The sequence below is a fragment of the Panthera uncia genome, chromosome C2 (assembly GCF_023721935.1).
Source record: "Panthera uncia isolate 11264 chromosome C2, Puncia_PCG_1.0, whole genome shotgun sequence".
NCBI classification, from domain to species: domain Eukaryota; kingdom Metazoa; phylum Chordata; class Mammalia; order Carnivora; family Felidae; genus Panthera; species Panthera uncia.
In genome coordinates, this window is record NC_064810.1 from 58,883,460 (window position 1) to 58,902,289 (window position 18,830).

Here is an 18,830-nt window from a genome sequence, read left to right on the forward strand (position 1 = left end):
ATATTCATATGCCAAAAAAGCCTGAAAGCAAATACATGAAGATAATAGTCATAGTTATGTAAGGCCAGCAACATTATAGGTGGTTTCTTTCTATTCTCTGATCTTTAAAAATTTCATAATGAAAACTTTAATGCTTTTAAATCTCAGGGACTGACGGCCTGGCCTTTCAAAGTGGTCTGTCCAACTGGGATAGCTGTTGTGGTACACTGGAGTAGGTGCAAGTGCAGTTACCATTTTCTGTGTATGGAATCGGAAATCAGAAAGCGTGAGTTTAGGGGTGCCTGGGTGGCTCAGTAGGTTAAGCGTCCGACTTCAGCTCAGGTCATGATCTCATGGTTAGTGAGTTCAAGCCCCATGTCGGGGTCTGTGCTGATGGCTCAGAGCCTGTAATCTGCTTCAGATTCTGTGTCTCCATCTCTCTCTGACCCTTCCCTACTCACACGCGCTCTCTCTCAAAAATAAATAAACATTAAAAAAAAAGAAAGAAAGCATGAGTTTAAAATCTGGTTCTGCCAAACTGGTACAGCCACTCTGGAAAACAGTATGGAGGTTCCTCAAAAAATTAAAAGTAGAGCTACCCTACGACCCAGCAATGGCACTACTAGGTATTTATCCAAGGGATACAGGTATGCTGTTCTGAAGGGATACATGCACCCCAATGTTTATAGCAGTATTATCAACAATAGCCAAAGTATGGAAAGAGCCCAAATGTCCATCGATGGATGAATGGGTAAAGAAGATGTGGTATATATATACAATGGAGTATTACTCGGCAATCAAAACAAATGAAATCTTGCCATTTGCAACTATGTAGATGGAACTAGAAGGTATTCTGCTAAGTGAAATTAGTCAGTCAGAGAAAGACAAATGTCATATGACTTCACTCATATGAGGACTTTAAGATACAAAACAGATGAACATAAGGGAAGGGAAATAAAAATAATATAAAAACATGGACGGGGACAAAACATAAGAGACTCTTAAATATAGAGAACAAAGAGGGTTGTTCATGGGCTTGTGGGATGGGGGATGGGTTAAATGGGTAAGGGGCATTAAGGAATCTACTCCTGAAATCATTGTTGCACTATATGCTAACTTGGATGTAAATTAAAAAAAATAAATTTAAAAAAATAAACAAACATTTAAAAATTAAAAAAAAAACAGATACAGAAATAAATAAAATGAAATAAAATAAAATAAAATAAATAAAATAAAATAAAATAAAGTAAAATAAAATAAAATAAAATAAAATCTGGTTCTGCCATTTCCTAGCTGTGAGGTCCTGGGCAAGATATATAACCTCTTGGAACCTCAGATGTTTCATCTACAAAATGGATCAAAATCATAGCATCTGGACCATTGGGTTGTTTTGAGAAGGGAATGACAAATGCAGGGGAGCAGAGCAGCACGGTGCCTAGCAGCAAAAAGAATTCAACAAATGTTAGCTATGAATAACAATGAAGCCATTTCAGACTGGGCTCTAGCCCTGTAAAGGTGGAGGAAGGGTCCTGGGGAATGAGTAGAAGTGAATGCAGACAAGGTAATGACAGGAAGTACTGACTGAAGCAGCCTGAGGAGAAATGTGCACTCAAGTCCCACTTCCAGCAGCTTACTCTCCCCTACATGTGTGATGGTATACATCAGCCTAAAAGCAACAAACTCACATCAGGTTACTACATAATGACAATGCGGGACATGTGAGTAAATAAGTCCTTGTCACCTTTATCACCCAAGGGCTTGCAGAAGTTCTTCACTTTTGATTCCTGGCTTCCAACACCTCCCGTTTCTGATCCAAATCTATCATCTTCTGCCAGAAGATGGTCTATAAGTTATGTTTTCTTCTTACTACACAAGAGAAAAATCAATGAATGTTTACAGTGGCTAGGTTTCCATTAGCATGTAAAACAACTGGCAACTTAGGGCATGCAGGCAAATTTTTGGTGGCAAACAGAATGATCCGAAAGCTAATGAACGTAGTTGCTTTAAAAAGTCACTCTCCAGGGGCGCCTGGGTGGCTCAGTCGGTTAAGCGGCCGACTTCAGCTCAGGTCATGATCTCGCGGTCCATGAGGGCTGTGAGTTCGAGCCCCGCGTCGGGCTCTGTGCTGACAGCTCAGAGCCTGGAGCCTGTTTCAGATTCTGTGTCTCCCTCTCTCTGACCCTCCCCCGTTCATGCTCTGTCTCTCTCTGTCTCTCTCTGTCTCAAAAATAAATAAATGTTTAAAAAAAAAAAAAAGTCACTCTCCAATAGGCGGCTCATGCTCCACTCCCACAAAAATGGTAGCAAGTACTGTAGTCACTGGACAGATCCCAGGAGATTCTCTCCTTTCTCTTAGGCATGCTCACTGTCCCTCAAGTTCTTATTGTCCTCCACCTATGTCTTACACTAAGGTCTGTCCTCAATTCTAAAATTATCTTCCTTCAATCTCCCACTTCCCTCTTCTCACTTGTGAGAGTGACAAAACTTACTCGAGGATCTTCCATGAAGGCAGCGGCACTAGGATGACAGCCTTCAGAACTGTGCATTGTATATACTCCAGAAAATGCAGATTTGGGGGCACCTGGCTCAGTGGATTAAGTGTCTGATTTTGGCTCAGGTCATGATCATGCGGTTTATGAATTTGAGCCCCGTATCGGGATTGCTGCTGTCAGCGAAGGGCCTGCTTCAGATCCTCTGTCCCCTCTCCCTGCCCCTCCCTGGCTTACGCTCTCTCAAAAAAAATAAATACAAACATTACAAAAAATGTAGATTTGGGGGCTTCATCCTACACAAATGAGAAGTACTGGGTAGGGCCCAGGAATCTGTATTTTCAACAAGATAATAGTTAAAAAACAGGAATTGTCAGCCCACACTGTCAGCCTGACCCTGAATCAGTCTCTAAGGGAGGAATCCCAATCTTTAAGGGAGGAGTCTGAAATTTAGAATGCCCCCAGGGGATTGTTATCAGGAAAATTTAGAAACACAGGCAGGTATCTTTAGTTGGTGGAATTTCTGGCATCTGACCAACACCCTACTGGAGGAGAGATTATTTGGGATAGGGCATGACAGGTGAACACATAATTTCACCTATAAACCCGTAAGGTCAGATGTCCCTTGTGAGTCAGCATTTGGTCATTAACATTACAGTTTCAGTTTTGAAACTGTAAAACTTGTGAGCACTTTTGAAAGTTTGCAGATTCATGTTACAAGTAAGATACATGATGTTAAAGTTCTAAACTTCTGAACATCTAGAATCTTAAAGTAAATGATACTAGAGGTCTATCACATAAGTAAACATACTCATCGCATGGGGGTGAGATGCAAGAGTTTAACTGAAAGAGGTACATCACCCAGTTTACCAAACATCACTGTAAATATCCATCTCAAACCACATTTTAACAAATTCAATTACATCTATCAGTGTACAATTGTTTCCATATGCTATTCCTCCTGATATTAAGCTTGCATTCCTCACATTAAAAAAGAACACTTATTAAAACAAAGAATACTTATTGAAATAATGAACTATATAATAATGTCATAAACGCTTGTCCACTGACTCATTAACCTACTAATAAGGAAATGTTACTTTTAATACAATATTTAATTTTTAAAGAAAAAATTCAAAATGTTACATTAATAATCTATGAATCACTATATTTTACGGTAAGAAAGAATTATTTCTGAAATTAGTCAAATCCAATGGTTCTCAAAGTGTACTTTTGAGATCACTTGTATCAAAATCACAACTTTTAAAACTGCTTTTTCCTCTTGCAGTAAAGCTTATGTATAGTAAAATGCACAAATCTTAAGTGTAAAATTCAGTGAGTTCTGACTAATGCACATACCTGTGTGACCCAATCCCTATCAAGGTACAGAACATTATTATTACCAGAGAAAGTTCTCTCACGACCCTCCCTAGTCAATACCTTCCCCTTCTCCCACAGAGGCAACCAGTGTTCTCATTTTTTTCTCTACTGAACTTTACAATGCATTAACTGAGAATTCTGTTTTGTCAACCTTTCACTCAGCTATTTCTGAAATTCATCCAGTAGTTTGTTCCTTTTTATTGCTGAGTATGAATGTATAACTGTGTGTCAGTTTATAACATAGCTTGTTTATTTTCCGTTGATGAACACCTGTTCCTGTGTTTTGGTGACCACGAAGAAAAGCTGCTCTCCATGAATATTCTTGTGCAACATTTTTCATGGGTATAGTCTTTCTTTTTGTTGAGTAAATACCCAGGAGTAGAAATGCTTATTATATTCCCTGCAGTTCCACTCCCAAGTATCTACCCAAGAGAAATTAAAAAAAAGTATATCCACAAAAAGACTTATGTAAGAACATTTGTCACACTTTCCCCAGAGTGACAGTACCATTTTGCATTCCCATCCAAAATGTAAGAGTTCTGGTTGTTCAATATCCTACTAACATTGGGCTTTGTCTGCTTATCAATTTCAACTATTCTGGTGGTTAAATAGTGGAATCTCATTATAGTTTAATTTTCATTTCCTGGATGATTGATAACATTGAATAAATTTTTATGTGCATATGAAGACCATCTGTAGGGGGCCCCTAGGTGGCTCAGTCAGTTAAGCATCCGACTTTGGCTCAGGGCATGATCTCACAGTTCGTGAGTTCCAGCTCTGCATCTGGCTCTGTGCTGACAGCTCAGAGCCTGGAGCCTGCTTGAGTTCTGCATTTCCCTCTCTTTGAGCCCCTCCCCCACCTCTGCTCACTCTCTCTCTCTCTCTCTCTCTCTCTCTCAAAAATAAATAAACATTGAAGAAAATTTAAGACCATTTGTAGATCTTGTTTTGCCTGCTCATATCTTTTTGCCAGTTTTTTTTTTTTTTAATGTTTATTTATTTTTGAGAGAGAGAGAAAGGGAGAGACAGCGTGAGCAGGGGAGGGGCAGAGAGAGAGGGAGACACACAATCAGAAGCAGGCTCCAGGCTCTGAGCTGTCAGCAGAGCCTGATGCAGGGCTTACACCCACAAACTGTGATATCAGGACCTGTGCCGAAGCCGGACGCTTAACCGACTAAGCTACCCAGGCGCCCTATCTTTTTGCCAGTTTTTTAATTGGATTGTTTACTGTAGGGGACAAGCTTAGGAATCCTCCAGGCTTACACCAAATGGATTAACAAGGGATAAAGAAATACAAAGTCATAAAATGCTTACACCGGAGTTTGGGTAAACCAGATTGGCACTCCAAGAATAGGGGGGTGCAAAGATACCCTGAAAATAGGGAGGCACAAAGGTGCCAGGATTAGGGAGGTGTGAAGGCACCCCAAAATACAGAGGGGTTGCAGAACCCCCCAAAATAGAGAGAGGCAAAGGCCTGAAATAGAAATGGCACAAAGGTGCCCAATACGTAGGCATATGAAAATAAACAAGATTAGATGTTCAAGGTGGAAACACTCCCAATTTAGTACTATAGCAGAAAAGCTGCTTTCACGGGAGAATAGGGCCAGGTTAGGTAAATTGATTGGTGAATTGGACTATGGACCTCTGTGCTGCAGGCAAAGCAGCCCAGAGCAGAGATGGTGAACAAAAGAAAAGGTGCCTTATTAGCCCTGTGGTTATTCCCCCTATCTGTCTCATCCCCTAGGCTAGCTAAGATAAATAGGCACGGTGCTTCCGGTCTGCTGTTAACAACCATCTATCCATCTGCCCGGAGCCGGGAGTTTAATATTGACCCAAACCCCAAACACTGTATATCTTCAAAACCCCCCTTTTCCTTCACGTCCCCAAGTTAATGTTCCTAGTTTTTCTCTTTGTACATGCCCATCACGTTTGCAAGCCTTCTGACCTGAATAAATACGAGGCAAGGACCCTTATTCAGGGCTCTTGTCTTTTCCCGGACATTAGCCGTCTCTCGCTTTAATCCTGTGTCCCCTCTTTTGCTGGCCAAAAGAGAACTTTAGACTTAAGAGTTTACAACAGTTTGTCCTTTTATGATTAACTTACAGAAAATCTTCATATATTCTGAGTTACTTATATCTTCTGCATACTTGTCATTTGTCTGAAACATATTTTGCAAATATTGTCTCCCACTATGTGGCCTACCTATGCCTTTTCTTAATTGTGCCTTTTGGTAAGCAATAGTTCTTGATGAAGTATGATTATTTCTTTTTGTGGCCTGTCCAAGAAACCTTTACTCATTCCCAAGATATTCTACTATGATTGCTTCTACAAAGTTTATGATATTGGCATATTTAGATCAATGATCTGTATGGCAGGAGGTAGGGGTTAAAGTTCATTTTTTTCCCATATGGATATTTAGTTGTTCCAACATCATTTGTTGAAAACATTTCCTTTCTTCAGTGGTACCTTTGTTAAAAATCAAATGTCCATATTAGTGCAGTTCAATTTCCAGGCTCTCTGTTCTGTTGCTCTCTCTTCTGAGCTATCCTTATGCTATGACCACATATACTAAGCATACGTTTAAAATATTGATTCCTACGCCCTACACCAGACCTACTGAATCAGAATCTTAGGAAAGACAAGTCCAGAAATACAAGCTTCCTAGTTGATTTTTCTGTAGCCTAAAGTCTGAGAAGTGCATTATTTTAATACTGTTCTCCCCCTAAAACTAATAAAAATCAGTGAGCTCACAACCAATGAGGCCACCTGGAAAGAACAGTGAACTTGGAATTGGGAAAATGAGCTCTAATTCTAGATTTGCTACTGAAAAGCTAGGCATCATTTTACTTATCACAGCTTAGGGCCCAAGTTTCTTCACATGTAAAACAAGAGGATAGGACTAGACTCAATCATTCAGGTATAGACCAAGTGCCCCCACTGCCTAGGAATTACAGATACAAAGATGGAAAAGGCAAGTCTTCTCTCAAGTAGAACACAGTCTAGATCAGGGCTATCCAAAAGAACTTTGTGCAATGCAGATATTCTATACCTGCATTGTCCATATGGTCGCCATTAGTCACATGTGTATATTAAATGCTTGAAATGTGGCTAGTGAGACCACCAAACTTTTAATTTTATGTAATTTTAAGTAATTTAAATAGTTACATGAGGCTAGTGATTACCATATTGGGCAGCACAGATAATTTAAAAAATAATTGAAAAGAAGATGAATTTTAAAAAATTGGTTAATGAATGTCAACTTCCTACTTGTGTTATTGTCCTACAGCTACATATCTCTACTCTGGGAAACTGGGTCAGCAGTACATGGATTCATTGTAGTATTTTTGTAACTTCTTTTGAGTCTATAATTCTTTTAAAATAGAAAGGTTTTAAAAGTGAATTTAAAAACTGGTAAATGCTACCTCAAAGATTTGTTAATAAAATGCTATGAAAGAACACAGAATCAGGCATGTTTCTTGTGGGACTCAAAGAAAGCTAGGTTTTAAAGAATACATAGTATTTTTGTCAGTCAAGATGGAGAGAAGAAAGGATATGAGTTAGCAGAAGAGCAAGTGCAAAGGCAGTGAAACATTAAAAATGTCTTGTGAGTCTGAGGATTGCAGCAGGAATATAAAAATTATGGGAGAGAGGGAAGGAAACAGGAGGTGCAGACAGGAAGAGAACTTGGACTAGACTGTGAACGAATTTTCTGTGCCTAGTAAGGATGCTCAGATTTCACTTCTGAAACAAAGTTCCCCTGGTCTACTTTAAACAATAAAAAGTACAATGAAGTATGGATTTTTTTTCTTTTTTATTGACACATTACATATACAATAAGCCACTAATTTAAGTTCACTGCTCAATAAATTTATATATGTGAATACACTCATGTAGCCACCACTAAGATCAAGATACAGAACACTACCTCAAAAGGCTCTCTCAAGGTCCCTGCCACTTAATCAATCCCTTGAAATTTCTTTCAAAAATATTCATTCAAAGAATATATATTTCCAAAGAAGACATAAAAATGACCAACAAGTACATAAAAAGATGTTCATCATCATTAATAATCAGGGGAATGCAAATCAAAACCATAATGAGATTTCACCTCACACCTATTATAAGAGTTATTATCAAAAAATGGGGGCCCTCTATGGCTCAGTTGGTTAAGTGTCCAACTCTTGGTTTCGGGTAGGTCATGATCTCATGGTTCATGGATTCAAGCCCCATATTGGGCTCTGTACTGACAGCATGGAGCCTACTTGGGATACTCTCTCCTCCCTCTCTCTCTCAAAATAAATAAACTTTTTTTTTTTTTTAAGTCAAAAGACTATCAACAATAGCGAAAGTATGGAAAGAGCCCAAATGTCCATTGATGGATGAATGGATAAAGAAGATGTGGTATATATATACAATGGAGTATTACTCAGCAATCAAAAAGAATGAAATCTTGCCATTTGCAACTACGTGGATGGAACTGGAGGGTATTATGCTAAGCAAAATTAGTCAAAGACAAAACTCATAGGACTTCACTCATATGAGGACTTTAAGAGACAAAACAAATGAACATAAGGGAAGAGAAACAAAAATACTATAAAAACAGGGAGGGGGACAAAACATAAGAGACTCTTAAATATGGAGAACAAACAGAGGGTTACTGGAGGGGTTCTGGGAGGGGGGACGGGCTAAATGGGTAAGAGGCATTAAGGAATCTACTCCTGAAATCATTGTTGCACTATATGCTAACTAATTTGGATGTAAATTTATTTTTTATTTTATTTTTTTTATTTTTAAAATTTTTTTAATGTTTATTTATTCTTGAGAGAGAGAGAGAGAGAGAGAGTATGAGCAGGGGAGAGGCAGAGTGAGAGAGGGACACAGAATGTGAAGCAGGCTCCAGGCTCTGAGCTGTCAGCACAGAACTCAATGTGGGGCTTGAACTCACGAGCCATGAGATCATGACCCAAGCCAAAGCCAGACACTTAACCAACTGAGCCACCCAGGCGCCCCTGGATGTAAGTTTAAAAAAAATAAAATTTAAAAAAAAAAGTCAAAAGATAACAAGTGTTGGTGAAGATATGGAGAAAAGGAAACCCTCATACACAACAGATGGGAATGTAAATTGGTGCAGCCATTATGGAAAACAGTATGGAGGTTTCTCAAAATTAAAAACAGAAATACCGTATGATCCAACAACCCCACTCCTAGCTATGTATCCAAAAGAAATGGAAACACTATCTATAATCCCACGTTCATTACTGCATTATTCACAACAGCCAAGGCATGGAAACAACCTAAGTGTCCACTGATGGGTGAATGGGTAAAGAAAATGTCACACACACACACACACACACACACACACACTGAAATATATAAATATATATTTACATATATACACATGTATATATTTTATAGACAAATATATGTACATAATGGAATATTCACCTCTAAAAAGAAGGAAATCCTGATATCTGTGACAACATGAATCAACCTGGAGGACATTATGTTAAGTGAAATAAGCCAGATGCAGAAAGACAAATATTGCATAATCACACTAATATGTGGAAACTAAAAAAGTTGGACTCATGGTAATAGTGGGCATAATGGTAGTTACCAGTGGCTAAGAGATAGGGGAAATGGAAGAGGTTGATCAAAGGGTACAGACATTCAGTTATAAGATGAATAGGTTCTGGAGACCTAATGTACAGTATGATGACTACAGTTAATAATAATTTATTGTATATTTGCAATTTGCTAAGAGAGAATATCTTAAAATCTTTTGTTCTTACCACGAAAAGTAACTATGTGAGTGGATTGATATGTTAATTAGGTCAGCTGTGGTAATCATTTCACAATGTATACACATACCAAAATATCATGTTGTATACCTTAAGTACATACAGTATCTATTTGTCAATCAAACCTCAATAAAGCTGGAAAAAATATGTTTATCAAAAGTGTACTATTTCCTCATACATTGCTGGTGGGAATGTATAATGTATAATGGTATAGTCACTTGGGAAAACAGGTTGGCAATTCCTCAAATAGTTACAACACAGAGTCACTCTATGATCCAGCAACGCCACCTAGGTATACACCCCAAAAAACTGAAAACACACGTTCACACAAAAACTTGTGCACGCATGTCTGTTGCAGAAATATTCGTAACAGCCAGTGAGTTGAAACAAGCCAAAGGTCCATGTGAATGATGAATGGATAAGTAAAATGTGCTATGTCCACACAAGGCAATGTTATTCAGCAATAAAAAGATATGGAGTAATGATACATGCTACAGCATGGTAATCCTTGAAAACATGGAAATGAAAGAAGCCTGACACAAAAGGTCACATATTCCATTTATACAAAATGTCCAGAACAGGCAAATCCACAGAGACAGAAAGCAGTTTAGTGCTTTTAGGAGTGGAGAGAGGGATTCAAGAGTGACAGCTAATGGGTATGGGTTTCTTTGGAGGATGATGTTCTTGTATGGAGATGACTATGCAACTTTGTAAATATGCTAAAAATCACTGAATTCTAAACTTTAAAAGGGTGAGTTTTGTGACATGTGAATTATATCTTAATAATAAATACAAACAAAAAATGAAGACAAAAGCAAAAAATTTTGCTATGAATAGAAAATGCTTGACATCTCCAGATTAATCAATGCTCTGTTGGTAAACACTTTAAAAAAATTTTTTTTAATGTTTATTTATTTTGAGAGAGAGAAAGAGAGATCAAGCAGGGGAGCGGCAGAGAGAGAGAGAGAGAGAGAGAATCCCAAGCAGGCTATGTGCTGTCAGCACAGAGCCCAATGTGGGGCTTGAACACACATTAGATCATGATCTGAGCTGAAATCAAGAGTTGGACACTTAACTGACTGAGCCACCCAGGTGCCCCATAGTGGTAGACACTTTTTAAAAATCATTTTAAGACACATAATTATATAATTATCTGTACACATTATATAATTATTTTATACACAGAGTCTAATCTGATATTCACTAATTTATAAAGTGGTATTAAAATAATTTAGTAATTTGTCCACAGCCACACAGCTAATAAATAGTGAGGCAGGATTCCAACTTACTACTATCTGACTCCAGATCCCAAGTCCTTAACTATTTTCATAGTGATTCCCCACCTCTGCCACCCCCTGAAAAAAAAAAAAAAAAAAAAAAAAGCAAAGCAAACACACTGTCGTACATTTTAGCAAAACCATGTCTTCAACTATTATATTCCTTCCATTTCAATATATATCTTATTGTCCTGGACATACGTTAAGTGGTAATATCTAGCCCAAAAAACTTATTTTCTCATATGGCTCCTGCTCATAAGAAAACAAAAACATCAATCAGAAGCCATATGCAAATAAAAAGCAATTGGATTTATAGGTTTTTCATAAAACAAAATATTCAAATAATCTGCTTTAGACAGGTGCTAAATGTTTAAAGTGGAAGCCTACTGTCAGCACTGTGTAAAAAAATTTTTTTTTACATTTATTTATTTTTGAGAGACAGAGCACAAGTGGGGCAAGGGCAGAGAAAGAATGAGACACAGAATCCGAAGCAGGCTCCAGGCTCTGAGCTGTCAGCACAGAGCCCAACGCAGGGCTCAAACCCACAAACCGCGAGATCATGACTTGAGGTGAAGTTGGACGCCTAACCGACTGAGCCATCCAGGCGCCCCTGTCAGTACTGTTTAGAAAGACTGAAAAGAATAAAGACAGCTCACAATATTAAAAATTACTACCAAGTTACATTAATCAAGACAGTGTGGTACTCGCATAAAGAAAGACACACAGATCAATGGAATTGAATTAAGAGCCAATAAATAAACCCTTAAATTTATGGCCAACTGGTTTTTGACAAGGATGCCAAAACCATTCAATGGGAGAAAGAACAGTCTTTTCAACAAATGACGCCAGGGTAATGGGCTACTCACATGCAAATGAATGAAGTTAGACCCCTATCTCATAACACATACAAAAATTAACTCAGAGAGAATCATATCACAGTTCAACATTATAGCAAACACTTTAAAACTCTTAGATACAAAATGAAAAGCACCAGCAACAAAAGAAAAATATAGATATATTAGATTTCAAAATTTTAAATGTTTATGGTCAGAGGACACCATCAAGAAAGTGAAAAGATAACCCACAGAATAAGAGAAAATATTTACAAATATCTAATAAGGGAAATGCATATACAATATGTAAAGAACTCTTACAACTCAATAATTAAAAGACAACCTAATTTAAAAATGGGGGAGGGGTGCCTGTGTGGCTCAGTTGGTTAAGTGTCTGACTCTTGGTTTGGGCTAAGGTCATGATTTCACAATTCTTGAGATGGAGCCCTGCCTTGGGCACCCAGCTGACAGCACAGAGCCTGCTTGGGATTCTCTCGCTGCCCCTACCCTGCTTGCGCTTTCTCTCTCTCTCACTCTCAAAATAAACTTGTTTTAAAAATGGGCAAAGCATCTGAATAGACATTTCTCTAAGGAAGATATACAAATGCCCAATAAACACATGAAAAGATGTTCAACATCATTAGCCATTAGGAAAATATAAATAAAAACCATGTGAGATATGACCTCATACCTGCTGGGAAGGCTAAAATAAAAGAGATAATAACATGTGTTGGTGAGGATGTGGAGAAATTAGAAGCCTCATATATGGCTGGTGGAACTAAAAAAAAATGGTACAGCCACTTTGGAACAATCTGGCAGTTCCTCAAAATGTTACACATAGAGTTAACATATGACCAAGCATTTCTACTCCTAGAGATATAATCCAGAGAACTCAAAACAAGTGTTCACGCACAAAAACTTGCACATGAATGTTCATAGCAGGAGTATTCATAATAGCCAAAAAAGGAAAACAACCCAAATTTATATCAACTAAGAAGGGATAAATTGTGGTATATTCACACAACAGAATATAATTCAGCAATAAAAAGGAATGAAGTACTGATACATGCTACAGCATGGATGAACTTTGAAAGCATTATGCAATGTGAAAGAAACCAGTCACAGAAGACTGCATATTGTATGATCCCATCTACTTTAAGTTCTGGAACATGAAAATTTATAGAGACTGAAAGTAAACTGGTGGTTGCCAGGCCTGAGGAAAATGAGGGGGGTTAGGTGGGAGGTCTGTGTTCTTTTGGGGATGATGAACGTTCTAAAATTATACTGTGGTGATAGTTGCACAAGTCTACAAATATACCAAAACCCACTAAATTTCACTTTAAATATGTAAACTTTACGGTATGTGAATTGTATCTCAATCATCCTTGGAAAAAAAAAAAGAAATTTTTTGATGTCTCTTTGGGTAATCTGAAATTCTCTACCCATTCATCTTTTTCATCAGTTTATACATCTGTTTTCTTTCAACATAAAATTCTATTTAGCTACCAATCATCCCCAATTTTCCTAATACAGAGAAAATGTGAAGCTACCGAAAATAAGTACTAGCACTTATTTTTTTAAAAAACTAGGTCTAGAGGCGTCTGGGTGGCTCAGTCGGTTAAGCATCCAACTCTTCGTTTCAGCTCAGGTCATGATTTCACGGCTGGTGAGATCAAGCATGGGCTCCATGCTGACATTGGAGAGACTGCTTGGGATTCTCTCTCTCTGTGCCCTTCCCCTCTTTCTTAAAATAAACTTGAAATGAAATGAAATGAAATGAAATGAAATGAAATGAAATGAAATGAAATGAAATGAAATAAAATAAAATAAAATAAAATAAAATAAAATAAAATAAAATAAAATAAAATAAAAACAAAATAAAACAAAACTAGGTCTCACTGTTCAGGGGCAAATTGTGTTTTCTTTCCACCAAGAAGCAAATTAATGGTAAAGATTAATTTAAATCGTGTCTTGGGGCACTCGTCGGTTAAGTGCCCAACTCTTGGTTTCAGCTCAGGTCATGCCCTCACAGTTGGTGAGTTTGAGCCACACACTGGACTCTGCACTGACAGTACAAAGCCCGCTTGAGTTTCTTGCTCTCTCCCTCTCTCTCTGCCTCTCCCCTGCTCATGCGTGTTCTCTATCAAAATAAATAAACTTAAAAAAATTTTAATAAATATAATAACATAAAATGAATTGTGTCTTTAGATATCATGAAGAGAAAAACCTACTTCTTATCATCAAATTTCGAATTAGAATTAAATGTCTTAGTTGAAAACATTTTATGGCACATTGTTTAAACATATTTGCCCATGGTTTGAGGAAAATCTTTTCAACCTCTACACTTAATTCTGGTTTTTTGCTGCTTAATGCATTCCTAAGTATTTTACAATGATTCAAAATGTTTATGGAAGATGAACACAGATAGGCAGTTTTTCAAATGTGTTTTATGTCTTTATTTGAGACCTCTAGTAAATCCTTAGTTCTCGCCAATCAAAATGCTTTAACCCACTGAACTAGAGTATGAACCATGAAAATAATGACACAACTAAGCTTATATCCCTGGTCTGGATTGCAGCCATTTATACCATTAGTATAATTAAAATAAATATCATTTTATATGCTTATTTAACACTTTATAACAGGTTTTCCTTATAGTAAAAGTAATACATACCTAGAAAAGCCAAACATAAAGATAAAAATGAAACTACTCTCAATCACATCACCCAACCAGAATACACAAGAATCATCATTGACATTCTTGTGGATTTTGTAATTCTTTTTTGTATGCACTTTACAAATGTTAAACCATAAGTAACTTTGTATTCTGCATTTTACTTAAGGTGAGCATTTCTCTATCATTAAATATACAAAATTGTGATTATAGTTTTATATTTAACAACATGGATGTGTACGTTCTAATTTCTATCTTATTTAATGCTGTAGGCATCTTTGCTCTCTGTATTTTGCTATATGAACCATTATGTGCATTTATCATCTTTACTATATTTTAGGTTAATAATCCTCTACCTAGAACATCCTATTACTTGTCTACCTGGTTCAACTCATGAAATCTGGCACATCTGTATTCTAGAGTTCAGGGATAGCACAGGGGTACTCTTCATAGCCCAAAGAATCCTTCCTCATAGTGTTTGGTTTTAGCAGCAGCTTTCCGTCTTGGCAGGCACTTGAGGACGTATTTATGAGTGTGCTGTGCTGTCTTCTGCTTTCTATAACTGCTATCAGAAGTCCTAATTTCCTTTGCCATTACAGAAATCCTACATCCTTTAACAACATTGCTGGCTCCTTCCTGTGAATCGCATCATCATCCTGCTTGGAGCTATCAGTCAGGGTGGTTCCTAAATGCCAACCTGGAGATACTATGTCATATATACAAAAAGGAAATTAAGGAAGTCCTGCCACTGGAGCTTTCACTGTGAAGTTGGGTCAAACCGTATCTCAAGAAAAAGAAATAAGCCAAAGATTTTAAATTTTTACTTACGAACTACACAAGTAACCAATTTGCATAAAAATTATTTTTAAGGAATACAGAAATATATAAAGTTAAATGGAAAAGTTCCTCAGCTCTACTATCATGCTTTCCAGGAATACCCACTGTGGACAGTTTAGAATTTGTTAGACTCTTACCCTTCCTTTGCTCTTCCCATACAAGCTATAAATACTCCTGGTTAAGAATATATAACTAAATTCCATTATTAAGTTTTTAAAAATTCAATTGCAAAAATAACTTCTGTAAAAATTTTAAACAGCAGAGATGTGTATGAAGTACCAATGCCCCTCCGCTTTTAACAGTCTGGTGGTATCAATTCCAGACATTTTCTCTACATAAGTCCAAGCAATTACCTACGTACATACTACATACATACTAGTACATACTATTACGCTGAAGGAGTAGGACACATAAAATGTAAATAGTACAAAATACCTTCCACTCTCAGTTCAAACCTCTTCCATGGGTGATCCTGCTCCTTGGATAAATTTAGGGTGGATCCCATGATTCTACTGATCACGACTATATGATACAAATCCTCTAGTTATTTTTAGTCACAATCCATTGAGAATATCTCAGTACAGTTCCTCTGATGCAGGTAATGCCTCTCCCCACACTGTCTCTTACATTCTCTCCCCCACCCCCAACTTCTGCCTCTGTCTTTAGGGCCCAGTCTCTTTCTGCTGAGGTAGTCCTGCCCGTGATGGAAAGCCTAAGGGAGAGTGCCCAGACCAGCTCCTCCTAACACACTGTGGACCCACATCTGGTCCACAGAAATATGTACCTCTCTGATGTAATAACTCCTAGAAATTTACTCTACAAGTCATATTCATGTATGTGCAACAGGACATTTATTCAAGGATATTCATTATAAAATTGTTTCAAGTAGCAAAGGACAAGGAAACACCCTAAAGGCTCATCAAAAGAACAATTAAAAAAAAAAAAAAGAATGATTAAATATGTTACAGTATTATGTTGAATCATCTGAAATTGCCCATATTTGACTTTTTCTGCCTCTAGAAACTACAATTTCAGATGGTTCAATCTAAAATAGATTGAGGGGCAACTGGGTGGCTCAGTTGGTCAGATGTCCGACTCTTGGTTTCGGCTCAGGTCATGATCTCACAGCCCGTGGGTTCAAGTCCCACTTTGGGCTCCACGCTCTAACAGCACAGGATTCTCTCTTTCCTTCTCTCTCTGCCCCTCCCCTGCTCATGCTCGCTTGTGCACACGTGCTCTCTCTCAACATAAATAAACTTGAAAAATAAAAGATTGAATCATAATACCTAAACATTCAATCCAAATATATGTATATGTATGTACACATATGTATAATATAAATGTATGTATGTATGTACAATATATATGTCTGTGTATATATATTATATATATAAAATATATAATATATATGATTATAAAATGGGCTGTATTGTGTCTCCTCCAAATTCATATGGTGACGTCCTAACCCCCAGTACTCTGGAATGTGACTATATTTAGAGATAAAGCCTTTAAAAAGGTAATTAAGTTAAAATGGGTCATTAGAGGGGTACCCGGGCTCTGAGCTGTCAACACAGAGCCAAACACAGGCCTCGAACTCACAAATCGTGAGATTATGACCTGAGCTGAAGTTGGACACTTAACCTGAGCCACCCAAGTGCCCTAAAATAAAATCTTTTTAAATGGGTCATTAGGGTGGGCCCTAATCTGACTGGTGTCTTTTTTTTTTTTTAACGTTTATTTATGACACACACACACACACACACACACACACACACATACACACACACACACACACACACACACACACACACACACACACAACAGAGTGTAAGTTGGGGAGGGACAGAGAGAGGGAGACACAGAATCCAAAGCAGGCTCAGGCTCTGAGCTGTCAACACAGAGCCTGACACAGGGCTTGAATCCACAAGCCGTGAGATCATGACCTGAGCTGAAGTCAGACAGTTAATCTACTGAGCCACCCAGGTGCCCCGGTATCCTTTTTTAAAAACATTTATTTATTTATTTTGAGAAAGAAGCATGAGCAGGGGAGGGGCAGAGAGAGAGGGAGAGAGAACCCCAAGCAGGCTCCTCACAGTCAGCATGGAGTCTGATACCGGGCTCAAACTCACGAACTGTGAGATCATGACCTGATCAGAAATCAAGAGTCAGATGCTTAACCGACTGATCCACCCAGGCACCCCTGCCTGGTGTCCTTATAAGAAAATGAGATTAAAACACAGACCACACAGACATGAGAACTACCACATGAGGATACCACAAGAAGGCAACTATCGACAAGCCAAGATGAGAGGCCTCAGAAGAAATCAAACCTGCTGACACCTTGGGCACTTGGGTGGCTCAGTCGGTTAAGTGTCTGACTTCAGCTCAGGTCATGATCTCATGGTTGGTGAGTCTGAGCCCCGCATTGGGCTCTGTGCTGACAGCTTAGAGACTGGAGCCTGCTTCAGATTCTATGTCTCCCTCTCTGCCCCTCCCCGCTCATGCTCTGTCTCTGTTTCAAAAATAAAATAAAAACATTTTTTTTTAATTTTTTTTTTCCAACGTTTTTTATTTATTTTTGGGACAGAGAGAGACAGAGCACGAACGGGGGAGGGGCAGAGAGAGAGGGAGACACAGAGTCGGAAACAGGCTCCAGGCTCCGAGCCATCAGCCCAGAGCCTGACGCGGGGCTCGAACTCACGGACCGCGAGATCGTGACCTGGCTGAAGTCGGACGCTTAACCGACTGCGCCACCCAGGCGCCCCAAAACATTTTTTAAAAAATGAAAAAAAAAGGGGCGCCTGGGTGGCTCAGTTGGTTGAGCTTCCGACTTCGGCTCAGGTCATGATCTCATGGTCTGTGAATTCGAGCCCCACGTCGGGCTCTGTGCTGACAGCTCAGAGCCTGGACCCTGCTCTAGATTCTGTGTCTCCCTCTCTCTCTGACCCTCTGCCATTCATGCTCTGTCTCTCTCTGTCTCAAAAATAAATAAACATTAAAAAAAAAAAATTTTTTTTTTAAAAACCTGCTGACACCTTGATCTTGGACTTCTAGACTCCAGAACTGTAAGAAAATAAACATTTCTTGTTTAAACCACCAAGTCTGTGGTATTTTATGGCAGCACTAGCAAACTATACATATGTACACACACATGCACACATATGTATATATGTACATGTAAATATGCATATGTATAAATGTACATATGTGTATACTTATATAAGTATATATATTTTTTTAACTTAAAAAATTACAAACATATATAATACCTATCCTTTGGGATGGGGAGGAGAACATAAATGTGTATGTTGACAAATGCACAGAATTTCTCTGGAAGGATCGCCTTTGAAGAGGGGAATGGGGAAAAGGGTACAAGAAATACTTACTGTATATCCTCATACAGAATTTTAATCTTTTGCTACCTGAATGCATTTTTTCTTCTACAATATGAATTGCTTTTCAGTCTTCCTAATAAATGTATTTAAGACTATAATATTTCCTCAAGGACAGCCCATAGATTTTAATATGTGGTATCTTCAATAGTCATTGATTCCTAAATAATA

General features: G+C 38.0%; 1 protein-coding gene across 2 annotated transcripts in view; it reads right to left on the reverse strand.

Annotated features, from left to right (window-relative positions):
* The window catches only part of USF3 (upstream transcription factor family member 3), a 58,612-nt gene that overhangs the window by 24,472 nt on the left and 15,310 nt on the right, over positions 1-18,830 (reverse strand). For both annotated transcript variants that reach the window (XM_049628196.1, XM_049628194.1), the window contains exon 2: positions 1,721-1,845. The gene's annotated coding sequence lies outside the window, so the exon portion shown is untranslated. The remainder of the gene's footprint in view (positions 1-1,720; positions 1,846-18,830) is intronic.